We start from the raw sequence: 14,104 nt of genomic DNA on the forward strand, positions 1-14,104 counted from the left end.
GCTACACACTGGATAACACAGGGGCGGATCCAGCCATTTAAAAAAAGGGGGGGTCCCAACCCAGAGTAAAAAGGGGCGGGGGGGGGGGGGGGGGGGGTCCAACTATATGCTCCCATTCAAATGCATTGATCAAGAAGTTTTATATAGGAATAGTACTGTGTCCAGCTGTGTCCGCTTTTATCCCCTTATTTCAAAAAGTTTTATATAGAAATACGTTGTGTCCACTTGTGTCCGCCTGTGTCCCCTCATTTCTAGAAGTTTTATATTGAAATAGCACTGTGTCCAGCTGTGTCCACCTGTAGCCAGCAGATTTTATAAGTTTTATATGGAAATAACGTTGTGTCCACTTGTGTCCGCCTGTATCCCCTCATTTCTAGAAGTTTTATTTTGAAAAAGTACTGTGCCCAGCTGTGTCCACCTGTAGCCAGCAAATTTTATAAGTTTTATATAGAAATTGCGTTGTGTCCACTTGTGTCCCCCTGTGTCCCCTCATTTCTAGAAGTTTTATATAGAAATTGCGTTGTGTCAACTTGTGTCCGCCTGTGTCCCCTCATTTCTAGAAGTTTTATATTGAAATAGCACTGTGTCCAGTTGTGTCCACCTGTAGCCAGCAGATTTTATAAGTTTTATATAGAAATAACGTTGTATCCACTTGTGTCCGCCAGTAACCCCCCATATCAAGAAGTTTTATATAGGAATAGTACTGTGTCCAGCTGTGTCCACCTGTAGCCAGCATATTTTATAAGTTTTATATAGAAATTGCGTTGTGTCCACTTGTGTCCGCCTGTATCCCCTCATTTCTAGAATTTTTATATTGAAAAAGTACTGTGTCCAGCTGTGTCCACCTGTAGCCAGCAAATTTTATAAGTTTTATATAGAAATTGCGTTGTGTCCACTTGTGTCCGCCTGTGTCCCCTCATTTCTAGAAACTTTATATAGGAATTGTGTTGTGTCCACTTGTGTCCGCCTGTGTCCCCTCATTTCTAGAAGTTTTATATTGAAATAGCACTGTGTCCAGTTGTGTCCACCTGTAGCCAGCAGATTTTATAAGTTTTATATAAAAATAACGTTGTGTCCACTTGTGTCCGCCTGTAACCCCCCATATCAAGAAGTTTTATATATGAATAGTACTGTGTCCAGCTGTGTCCACCTGTAGCCAGCATATTTTATAAGTTTTATATAGAAATTGCGTTGTGTCCACTTGTGTCCGCCTGTATCCCCTCATTTCTAGAAGTTTTATATTGAAAAAGTACTGTGTCCAGCTGTGTCCACCTGTAGCCAGCAAATTTTATAAGTTTTATAATGACATTGCGTTGTGTCCACTTGTGTCGACTGTGTCCCCTCATTTCTAGAAGTTTTATATAGAAATTGCGTTGTGTCCACTTGTGTCCGCCTGTGTCCCCTCATTTCTGGAAGTTTTATATAGAAATAGCACTGTGTCCAGTTGTGTCCACCTGTAGCCAGCAGATTTTATAAGTTTTATATAGCAATAACGTTGTGTCCGCCTGTAACCCCCCCATATCAAGGATTTTATATAGGAATAGTACTGTGTCCAGCCTTGTCCACCTGTAGCCAGCATATTTTATAAGTTTTATATAGGAATAGTACTGTGTCCAGCTGTGTCCACCTGTAGCCAGCAGATTTTATAAGTCTTATAAAGAAATTGCGCTGTGTCCACTTGTGTCCGCCTGTATCCCCTCATTTCTAGAAGTTTATATTGAAAAAGTACTGTGTCCAGCTGTGTCCACCTGTAGCCAGCAAATTTTATAAGTTTTATATAGGAATAGTACTGTGTCCAGCTGTGTCCACCTGTAGCCAGCAGATTTTATAAGTCTTATAAAGAAATTGCGCTGTGTCCACTTGTGTCTGCCTGTATCCCCTCATTTCTAGAAGTTTATATTGAAAAAGTACTGTGTCCAGCTGTGTCCACCTGTAGCCAGCAAATTTTATAAGTTTTATATAGAAATTGCATTGTGTCCACTTGTGTCCGCCTGTGTCCCCTCATTTCTAGAAGTTTTATATAGAAATTGCGTTGTGTCCACTTGTGTCCGCCTGTGTCCCCTCATTTCTAGAAGTTTTATATAGAAATTGCGTTGTGTCCACTTGTGTCCGCCTGTATCCCCTCATTTCTAGAAGTTTTATATTGAAAAAGTACTGTGTCCAGCTGTGTCCACCTGTAGCCAGCATATTTTATAAGTTTTATATTGACATTGCGTTGTGTCCACTTGTGTCCGCCTGTATCCCCTCATTTCTAGAAGTTTTATATTGAAATAGCACTGTGTCCAGCTGTGTCCACCTGTAGCCAGCAAATTTTATAAGTTTTATATAGAAATTGCGTTGTGTCCACTTGTGTCGACTGTGTCCCCTCATTTCGTGAAGTTTTATATAGAAATTGCATTGTGTCCACTTGTGTCCGCCTGTGTCCCCTCATTTCTGGAAGTTTTATATAGAAATAGCACTGTGTCCAGTTGTGTCCACCTGTAGCCAGCAGATTTTATAAGTTTTATATAGCAATAACGTTGTGTCCACTTGTGTCCGCCTGTAACCCCCCATATCAAGGATTTTATATAGGAATAGTACTGTGTCCAGCTGTGTCCACCTGTAGCCAGCATATTTTAAAAGTTTTATATAGAAATTGCGTTGTGTCCACTTGTGTCCGCCTGTGTTCCCTCATTTCTAGAAGTTTTATATTGAAAAAGTACTGTGTCCAGCTGTGTCCACATGTAGCCAGCAGATTTTATAAGTTTTATATAGAAATTGCGTTGTGTCCACTTGTGTCCGCCTGTGTCCCCTCATTTCTAGAAGTTTTATATTGAAATAGCACTGTGTCCACCTGTAGCCAGCAGATTTTATAAGTTTTATATAGAAATAGTACTGTGTCCAGCTGTGTCCGCGTGTATCCCCTTATTTCATAAAGTTTTATAGAGAAATATGTTGTGTCCACTTGTGTCCGACTGTATACCCTCATTTCTAGAAGTTTTATATTGAAATAGCACGGTGTCAAGCTGTGTCCACCTGTAGCCAGCAGATTTTTAAAGTTTTATATAGAAATTGCGTTATGTCCGCCTGTAGTCAGTAGTTTTTTTTATGTTTTATATAGAAATAACCGTGTGTCCAGCTGTGTCCGCCTAAATCACAAGTTTTATATAACACTTGGGCTTCTGTAGTAACCTTGTGTCCAGCTGTGTCCGTCTAAATCACACGTTTTATATAACACTGGGCTTCTGTAACCACTATAATAGACATTGATTGTTTATCTGTTTATATAGTTACATACATACGTGTCCATGTATCCCCGGACACAAAATGCATGCTAACTATATTTTGCACCGAAAATAGGACATATCTAAAAATAAGATATATACAAAATTTGCCATCTATTTTTAGCTCACCTGGCCCGAAGGGCCAAGTGAGCTTTTCTCATCACTTGGCGTCCGTCGTCCGTCGTCGTCCGTCGTCGTTAACTTTTACAAAAATCTTCTCCTCTGAAACTACTGGGCCAAATCAAACCAAACTTGGCCACAATCATCATTGGGGTATCTAGTTTAAAAAATGTGTGGCGTGACCCGGTCAACCAACCAAGATGGCCGCCACGGCTAAAAATAGAACATAGGGGTAAAATGCAGTTTTTGGCTTATAACTCAAAAACCAAAGCATTTAGAGCAAATCTGACATGGGGTAAAAATGTTTATCAGGTCAAGATCTATCTGCCCTGAAATTTTCAGATGAATCGGTCAATCGGTTGTTGGGTTGCTGCCCCTGAATTGGTAATTTTGAAGAAATTTTGCTGTTTTTGGTTATTATCTTGAATATTATTATAGATAGAGATAAATTTTAAACAGCAATAATGTTCAGCAAAGTAAGATCTACAAATAAGTCAACATAACCAAAATGGTCAGTTGACCCGTTTAGGAGTTATTGCCCTTTATAGTCAATTTTTAACCATTTTTCGTTAATTAAAGTAATCTTTTACAAAAATCTTCTCCTCTGAAACTACTTGGCCAAATTAATCCAAACTTGGCCACAATCATCTTTGGGGTATCTAGTTTAAAAAATGTGTGGCGTGACCTGGTCAACCAACCAAGATGGCCGCCACCGCTAAAAATAGAACAAAGGGGTAAAATGCAGTTTTTGGCTTATAACTCAAAAACCAAAGCATTTTGAGGAAATCTGACATGGGATAAAAATGTTTATCAGGTCAAGATCTATCTGCCCTAAAATTTTCAGATGAATCGGTCAATCAGTTGTTGGGTTGCTGCCCCTGAATTGGTAATTTTGAGGAAATTTTGCTGTTTTTGGTTATTATCTTGAATATTATTATAGATAGAGATAAACTGTAAACAGCAATAATGTTCAGCAAAGTAAGATCTACAAATAAGTCAACATGACCAAAATGGTCAGTTGACCCGTTTAGGAGTTATTGCCCTTTATAGTCAATTTTTAACCATTTTTCGTAAATTAAAGTAATCTTTTACAAAAATCTTCTCCTCTGAAACTACTTGGCCAAATTAATCCAAACTTGGCCACAATCATCTTTGGGGTATCTAGTTTAAAAAATGTGTGGCGTGACCTGGTCAACCAACCAAGATGGCCGCCACCGCTAAAAATAGAACATAGGGGTAAAATGCAGTTTTTGGCTTATAACTCAAAAACCAAAGCATTTTGAGGAAATCTGACATGGGATAAAAATGTTTATCAGGTCAAGAACTATCTGCCCTGAAATTTTCAGATGAATCGGTCAATCGGTTGTTGGGTTGCTGCCCCTGAATTGGTAATTTTGAGGAAATTTTGCTGTTTTTGGTTATTATCTTGAATATTATTATAGATAGAGATAAATTGTAAACAGCAATAATGTTCAGCAAAGTAAGATCTACAAATAAGTCAACATAACCAAAATGGTCAGTTGACCCCTTTAGGAGTTATTGCCCTTTATAGTCAATCTTTAACCATTTTTCATAAATCTAAGTTATCTTTTACAAAATCTCCACTGAAACTACTAGGCCACAATCATCTTTGGGGTATCTAGTTTGAAAAATGTGTCCGATGACCTGGCCATTCAACCAAGATGGCCGCCACGGCTAAAAATAGAACATAGGGGTAAAATGCAGTTTTTTGCTTATAACTATGAAACCAAAGCATCTAGAGCAAATCTGACAAGAAGTTAAATTGTTAATCAAGTCAATATCTATCTGCCCTGAATTTTTCAGATGAATTGGACAACTGGTTGTTGGGTTGCTGCCCTCCAATTGGTAATTTTTAAAGAAATTTTGCCGTTTTTGGTTATCTTGAAAACTATTATAGATAGCGATAAACTGTAAACAGCAATAATGTTCAGCAAAGTAAGATCTACAAATAAGTCAACATGACCTAAATGGTCAATTGACCCCTTAAGGAGTTATTGCCCTTTATAGTCAATTTTTAACAATTTTCATTAATTTGGTAAATTTATGTAAATTTTTACCAAATATAGTTCTCTGTTACTAATGGGCAAAGTTCATGATAGATATAATTGTAAGAAGCAAAATCGTTCAGTAAAGTAAGAACTTCAAACACATCACCATCACCAAAATACAATTTTGTCATGAATCCATTTGTGTCCTTTGTTTAATATGCACATAGACCAAGGTGAGCGACACAGGCTCTTTAGAGCCTCTAGTTTTTCTTAAAATTTTTATACATGTGCATTCTCTATTATTTGTTCCCTAAATGTCAACATCTTTCTGTATAATAAACATTGGAAATAGTGTCCATGGTGTACCCTTTATAAAAATCATTTTTTGAAAACATTTCCTTAACTTTGAATAATGAAACATATTGATTAAAGAAACATGCACCAGTAAAAACATATAGAATAGGGGAATGGAGCACTTATTTCGTAACTGAATCTTAAAATACACCTTATAAAATCATTGGTGTTATTGTCAATGGTGAGACTATTTTGATAGGAATAAACCTAACGCTTGCCCAGTCGCCCATGGCGACCAGATTTTCAGCTGGGCGAATATATTTTATCATCCTGATCGCCCAGCTGGCGACTGTAAAAAAAATTGAAGTAAATCCCATTTGTACCCTTTCCCCCGCGATATTAAGGAAGACTGTTCCCAATAGGAAACCTGTTTGTCTTTTCAAAGCGATATAGTAATAAAGAGAGTTTTTCCGAAAACCAGCGGATTCAATAAAAATGCAATTTCATTTCAAAAATTCGATTTGAATAAAAACGAGTAATATCTCTAAGTAGTATTCTTTCATATTGTCAAAAGTAGTAAACCACTATAAAAAGTAACATTACACCATAAAAAATGTTTTTCTCGGGATATATCATCTTGTTTTCGAAATATTACGTTTTTCTCGTATTTCTCGGGAAATCGTGGTACCGCTGATTTTTATTTTTTTTGCTGAATTGTCCGATATATTCTCGATAAAAATGACAATAGTTATTTAGTTATTATTGTTTTTATTAGTATTTTTATTATTTTTATTCAACAACAAATAATATTATAATATTGGTCAAATAGTTTTTTTTAAAGTATTTATTGTTTTAATATATGTTCTTCAAGATAACAGTTTAGTTATGCCAAAGGTTAAGAATATAGTTCAATAATTTAATTTTGGATGTAACGTGTCTTCTGATTGGCTGACGTTATTTTGTTATGAGCCCATAGACATGATATATGTTCTTCAAGATAACAGTTTTATAGTTATGCCAAAGGTTAAGAATATAGTTCAATGGTTCCATGTTTAGAAGAAAAGTATTCAATTATATGAATTTAACTGCAGCATCACTTGTTTGTGATGGCTGTCTTTAATTGTTCCACCTGACCAAAAATTTGTAAAACATGCACCAAAAGCACATACTGGATGCGCTGAAGCTGCCATTGAACAACAACATGAGCAATGAATACTATAAAAGAAAAACAAATGACATGTGGTATCCATTTATGACACAAAATCAGTACATGCACAGCAAAAAATCACACACAAATAGCAAAGGAACAGTGCTCTTATTGCTGTTCTTAATCTGAAAGTTACAGTCAGTCAAAGGTAATACTTGTACAACATTTTTTTTTGTACAAGTAGAAGTAAATAATATATACTTATATAAGTTAATAATAATGTTTGAATAATCTACCCTTAATTTTCTCAAAAATTTACTTGTAAAAGTATTTTTTTTCCTAATCCCACAACAATTCTCCAGTTTTGAGATGTAAAAACATGACTTTAACAATTATTCTCAGGTTAGCTCATAATTTTTGTTTTAACTTTCAATGTTTCGTCTCATTGATTCAACAAAGAAACTGATTGCCCAAAGGGCAAGGCCTTCAAAAATTGCCCCTTGGGGGCTTGTAAATGAGCAGTGCTCTTAAGATAACAGACAAATGAGATTTTAATTGGCCATGAAATTACTTAAATGATTAGTAAAGACATCTGCAAAGGACAGACAATTAAAAATTCTATTAAAGCAAAGAAGTCCTAAAAATTAAAGAGTATCATGATAAATCATCTCATCTGGGCCCACAACAAACTCAGCCTTTTTCATATTCGGCATTAGAAAATCGAGACTATAACAAAATTCGTAATTATACTTTTTGCTATTAAGACTCCTGAACAAAGTTTTTGCTCAGTTCTTATTATTTTTCTTCTTGTGATCTATTTAGGCGTATTTTGAGGGGCCAACAGAAGGGATGAATTTACTATGTCTATAGAATCTTATGGGATTTTTTTTTAAATTTTCAAATGACTATAACTTGAAAACAGTAAGTGACAAACACACATGGTTTTCAGTAATGATCACAGGACCAGAAAACAAATCAAATTAAATTTAGGTTGAGTCCATGGGGTCACCCCACCCAACCCCTTATGTTTGAGAACTTAAAAACAGTCAAGATCCCCACCCCTAAACCATATATATGCTTACATTGTATATGGTACAATAAAACAAATCAAATGAAATAAGGTGAGTCCCATGGGGTCAATCCCACCCCTTGTTGTTTGTGAACTTGTTAACCATTGAGATCCCCACCTATAAACCATATATATATATTCTTATTCAGTACAATAAAATAAATCAAATGAAATAAAGTTGAGTCCCCTGGGGTCAATCCTACCCCCTTGTTGTTCGAGAACTTGTTAACAGTTCAGATCCCCTCCCATTAACCATATATATTTTTGTATGGGACAATGAAATAAATGAAATGAAATATAGAGGAACTCCAGAGGGGTCAGTCACCCCACCCATTTCTTTTTGAAAACTTTTAAACAATCGAGATCCCCACTCCTAAACCATATTCATTTTTGTATATGGCAACAAAACAAATCAAATGAAATAAAGTGGGAGTAAGGTCAGCTCCACCCCCTCATGTTTGAGAACTTGGAAACGGTCAAGATCCCCACCCCTAAACCATATATTTTTTTGTATGGGGCAACAAAACAAATCAAATGAAATAAAATGGGAGTCCCTTTGGGTCAGCCCCACCCCACCCCTCTTGTTTGAGAACTTGGAAATGGTCAAGATCCCCTACACTTAACCATATATATTATTGTACTGGACAATAAAACAAATCAAATGAAATAGAAGGACAATCCCCAGGTGTCACTCACACCCCCTTGTTGTTTGAGAACTGGCAAACGGTTGAGATCCCCACCCATAAGGCATAAACCATATATATTTTTGTATGGGACAATGAAATAAATGAAATGAAATATAGAGGAACTCCAGAGGGGTCAGTCACCCAACCCATTTCTTTTTGAAAACTTGTAAATAATCGAGATCCCCACCCCTAAACCATATACATTTTTGTATGATGCAACAAATCAAATGAAATAAAATGGGAGTCCCTTTGGGTCAGCCCCACCCCTCTTGTTTGAGAACTTTGATATGGTGAAGATCCCCTACTCTTAACCATATATATATTGTTGTACTGGACAATAACACAAATCAAATGAAATATAGAAGAAGTCCACAGAGGTGACTCCACCCCCTTCTTTTTGAAAACTTGTATATGGTTGTCATCCCCTACCCTTAACCATATATAGTCTTGTATTGGATATTAAAACAAATCAGATGAAATAAAAGGCTAGTCCCCTAGGGTCACTCTTACCCCTATCTCCTGCCTGTTTTAGAAGTTGTAAACTGTCTAGATCCCCACCCCTGAATCATGAATATTGCTGTACATGATTTCAAGAAAATTTGAATGACATACAGGTGTAATACCTAGACGTCACTTGTGCATATCACTTTACTAGACCAGACAAATTTGTATTGGACTTTGCCCAATGTCAGGCGACCGTGGGTGTGGGAATGACTAATTTTGCGCGCTTGGTTTAGGAGACTTCGTAGCAGCATCCTGTAATAATTATTTCTTGTATAAAGTATTTTTTTTTAAGTAGGACAAACGTTAACAACGCAATCTACACAACAAGTTACTTGTCATAAGCTAAACAAGTATATAAAATTGAGAATGGAAATGGGGAATGTGTCAAAGAGACAACAACCCGACCATAGAAAAAACACAGCAGCAGAAGGTCACCAACATGTCTTCAATGCAGCGAGAAATTCCCGCACCTAGAGACGTCCTTCAGCTGGCCCCTAAACAAATAAATACTAGTTCAGTGATAATGAACGCCATACTAATTTCCAAATTGTACACAAGAAACTAACATTAAAATAATACATTTGTTAATACAAGACTAACAAGGGCCAGAGGCTCCTGACTTGGGACAGGCGAAAAAATGCGGCGGGGTTGAACATGTTTGTGAGATCTCAACCCTCCCCCTATACCTCTAACCAATGTAGAAAAGTAATCGCATACATGTAACAATACGCACATTAAAATTCAGTTCAAGAGAAGTCCGAGTCTGATGTCAGAAGATGTAACCAAATAAAATAAACAAAAAGACAATAATACATGAATAACAACAGACTACTAGCAGTTAACTGACATGCCAGCTCCAGCTAAATTAAACTGACTGAAAGATTATGATTTCATCATGTGAACATCAGGCACAATCCTTCCCGTTAGGGGTTTAGAATCATACCATCATAACATACATGTTCAGACATGGTTCAACCGATATTTATCTGAAACTGAAATTAAGCTATTTTATATTTTCAGTTTAAAGATATACTGTCCATTTTTATTTGATTCAAATCCAGTGAATTTATAACTTGGTAAAGGTAAGTGAACTGTTTTATTTCTGCCTGAAAGATCTACTGTTCGTTTTTATTTGATTCAAGTCCAGACAATTTATTACTTTAGTAAAAGTAAGTGAATATTATAGTCAAATTGTATTGACATGTTTGGTTATTTATTTTATCAAATGAAATTCAGAAATATATTTCAATTGTAAATGTTAAATATTCTTAAAGGGGAGATAATCAAGAAATAACTGGTGAATTCTAAGGAGCATTACACCAGCGCTTATTTCTGTTCTTTTTTGTTCGCACCATATGTAGATATGATTTAAAATTATTCAAGCTACTCTTCAAATCTTTCCATTTTCATCACTTTGATTTTTAATTCTTTTTAAACAGGATTAACATTTTACACTCATCTACTTTTGTGAAAAAAATTGGAAACAAAAAATAACATGACATCATTACAAAATTAATTGCATTTGGGAGTCCAATCCAAACAAAACACAGCAATCATTACAATGTGAGTTGCTTAAAAAGTAAGAGTTTTTAAGAAGTCAGTTGTGACGTAGGAAAGAAAGATTGGATGTTAATGGCAATGAGACAGCAACCATTCAATGAAAGAGGTCAACATTGTATTCAACCAATGAAAACTTAGTACTTACATTAATGAGCAACACAAGTGCCACATTTTTAATTTTGTGTTTTGTGTACTGTTGTTTGTCTTTTTCTTTTTTAGCCAAATTTTTATTTTGAACATCTATTATTTGTAGATCTGTGTCCAGTAAATGTGATCCTTGTCCAGTCATGTTACTATTGTAGGTAAGTGTGCAGTATATGTGAACTTACACATAGGATTATTTACTATTGAAATTTGTTTTCAATGTAAAATATTCAAACTCTATAAGGGGAGATAATCAACATATAGTTTTTACATTTAAAATACCATAACTCCAATGTTTTTATAGTATGATAGTAATCAAGACACAGATAATGTGATGACATCATTACAATGTTGTTTGCCTTCAAAAATAGATTGGTTGAACTTAAGCATTGAACTTGTGCTAAAGAAAAATAAAGTGAGCTAAATGTCAATGAGATAGCAACCCAACAAAGCAAGAATGGAGAAGTGTACAGGTCAATATATATAAGAGATGTGTACAGGTCAATATATAGTCAACAATTCAAAAATAACCTCACATGACAAGGTCTACATATTCATAAATCTGGCCATAAAATTTAGGATCATTCATGTTAATGAAATAACTAAGAAATAATTCATGGAAGCCATAGATTCTAACACTCTGGATAAAATTTGAATATCAAAGCCTAGGCCATGTAGGCCATGTGTAAATTTCAAACAATCTATGGCTTCTATGAATTATTTCAATTCTAATAGGACAAATACGGTCATAAAAAAACTGAAGCGAGTTTGGGTATCCTGTGTGTGTTCTTTTTTACTCCTTGTTAGATATAGCATTCTAATACATCTGTATCTTGCATGGATTATTTGGTGAATAACCACTTGAAAAAATCTTTTTAATTCTTTCAACATTTTCAATTCTCAAACCCAACATTTGCAATTTTTATTTTCATGTTTTTCACGTAAGCTTCTGTCAAATCCAAAGATGACATTTCGTAACTAAGGAGCCGCCATGTTGCTGAAATCAGAAAACCTTCAAATAATGCAAAAAAAAAAGAAACTAAAGCAAAACTTACCTCAAAATCAGTTTTAAAACAATATCATACGAATTTCGATGGTTTAAACAACACACACACATTGATATATTTATATAACAAGTACGAATGAAGTTTTTTAAAGTCATACTTCAATTTTTCAAATGTATTGTGCTTAAACAAGTAAATTATATATGATTTATACATTGTAGTTTTTTTTTCACAGATGCTTTAGATGATGGCACAACATCACTTATAAATTAGGCTGACCTCAGAGGTACATAAGTATTTATCTTATTATTATGTATTGTATAACATATGTTTTTAAAGACAAATCATTTCCTAAAAACCGCCTCATTGATCTTCAGGGTGTTGTGGTATATTGTGTTCAACTTAAGTGTGTGAGGTGGTGGGTTTGAACTGTGGGCAGTTCAATCAAAGACTTGAAAATTAATATTTGCTGCTTCTTCAAAATGAAGTTTTCACATCTGTCTTACAGCCACTTCCTGTTTTCACATCTGCCATACATCCACTTCCTGTTTTCACATCTGCCATATAGCCACTTCCTGTTTTCACATCTGCCATACGGCCACTTCCTGTTTTCACATCTGCCATACAGCCACTTCCTGTTTTCACATCTGCCATACAGCCACTTCCTGTTTTCACATCTGCAATACAGCCACTTCCTGTTTTCACATCTGCCATACAGCTACTTCCTGTTTTTACATCTGCCATACAGCCACTTCCTGTTTACGCATCTGCCATACAGCAACTTCCTGTTTACGAATCTGCCATACAGCCGCTTCCTGTTTTCACATTTACCATACAACCACTTCCTGTTTTCACATCTGCCATACATCCACTTCCTGTTTTCACATCTGCCATACAGCCACTTCCTGTTTTCACATCTGTCATACAGCCACTTCCTGTTGTCACATCTGCCATACTGCAACTTCCTGTTTTCACATCTGTTAACCAGCCACTTCATGTTTTCACATCTGCTATACTGCATCGTCCTGTTTTCACATCTGCCATACTGCAACTTCCTGTTTTCACATCTGTCATACAGCCACTTCCTGTTTTTACATCTGCCATACAGCCACTTCCTGTTTTCACATCTGTCATACAGCCACTTCCTGTTGGTTGATAGTTTGAAATAATACAACACTCATTGTACAATGAACATTTCTTTTTCTTTGCATCTATATGGAAGGGAATGCTTTTATATCTGATGAGCAGCTTGGTAATGTTGATTTGTAGAATGTTAGCAATTTTTGTTTCTACAGTGCAACTTCTTTCTGTTAACCAATAGTTTGAAATTATACAACATTGATTGTACAGAGAAAATGTTCATGGAAATGCATGTTATGATAAACAATGATACAAGTATGCCTAGATAAAAAAACAAAGATATAAACAATTACAGGACGTCCATCAGCCTTCAACAATAAGCAAAACCAATGCCATACGATGATGAGGAGTTGTGGTATGATTAACAATGATACAATTATTCCTTATCCATAGGACACAGTTATAAACAATAACAGGATGTCCATCAGCCTTCAACAATGAGCAAAACCCATACCATATAATCATCTATAAAAAGCCTTGGTATGATAAAAAGTAAAACATTTCAAATGAAAAAACGCACAGCCTACTACAACAATGAAGTAAAAACAAATATGGTACAAAATTATAGGTCCTGGCTGCAGACAGGCACATAAAGAATAAAAAAAAATATTGAATTTAATGTAGATATAGGAAGATGTGGTGTGAGTGCCAATGAGACAACTCTCCATCCAAATAACAATTTAAAAATTAAACCATTATAGGTTAAAGTACGGCCTTCAACACGGAGCCTTGGCTCACACCGAACAACAAGCTATAAAGGGCCCCAAAATTACTAGTGTAAAACCATTCAAACGGGAAAACCAACGGTATAATCTATATATGACTGTTCTAGTTGATTATAGACGGTGTTTCGAGAAGCTGAAAAATGATATTTAATATTCAGATATTTTTCTTTGTGTCTTAATGCTGGTAAATAAAACTTTTGAAATTGCTAGGTCTGGGAAAGTGCAATAGATGTTCTTGTGTTTGATGGAAAGAGTCCCACCCTGTTTGTAGAATACATTTGTACCTCATTTAGGTATGTGATTAGATTTTTAAGGTTTTGAGTTCAGTTCATTAAATTAAATAGTGCAGAAAAGTTGAGATAAACTACTGTTTCAATGCTATTATATATTATTTGAATGAAATAAAAAGAGGAAAATATTAGGTCAGTATTTTACCACC

At 35.3% G+C, this 14,104-nt stretch overlaps 1 long non-coding RNA gene across 1 annotated transcript in view; it reads left to right on the plus strand.

Annotated features, from left to right (window-relative positions):
* The window catches only part of LOC134700532 (uncharacterized), a 29,410-nt gene that overhangs the window by 12,856 nt on the left and 2,450 nt on the right, over positions 1 to 14,104 (plus strand). The window contains exons 2-5 of the long non-coding RNA XR_010103921.1: positions 10,113 to 10,174; positions 10,906 to 10,954; positions 12,036 to 12,086; positions 13,876 to 13,958. This is a non-coding gene — a long non-coding RNA (uncharacterized LOC134700532). The remainder of the gene's footprint in view (positions 1 to 10,112; positions 10,175 to 10,905; positions 10,955 to 12,035; positions 12,087 to 13,875; positions 13,959 to 14,104) is intronic.

The sequence above is a fragment of the Mytilus trossulus genome, unplaced genomic scaffold (genome assembly GCF_036588685.1).
Source record: "Mytilus trossulus isolate FHL-02 unplaced genomic scaffold, PNRI_Mtr1.1.1.hap1 h1tg000158l__unscaffolded, whole genome shotgun sequence".
Taxonomy (NCBI): Eukaryota; Metazoa; Mollusca; class Bivalvia; order Mytilida; family Mytilidae; genus Mytilus; species Mytilus trossulus.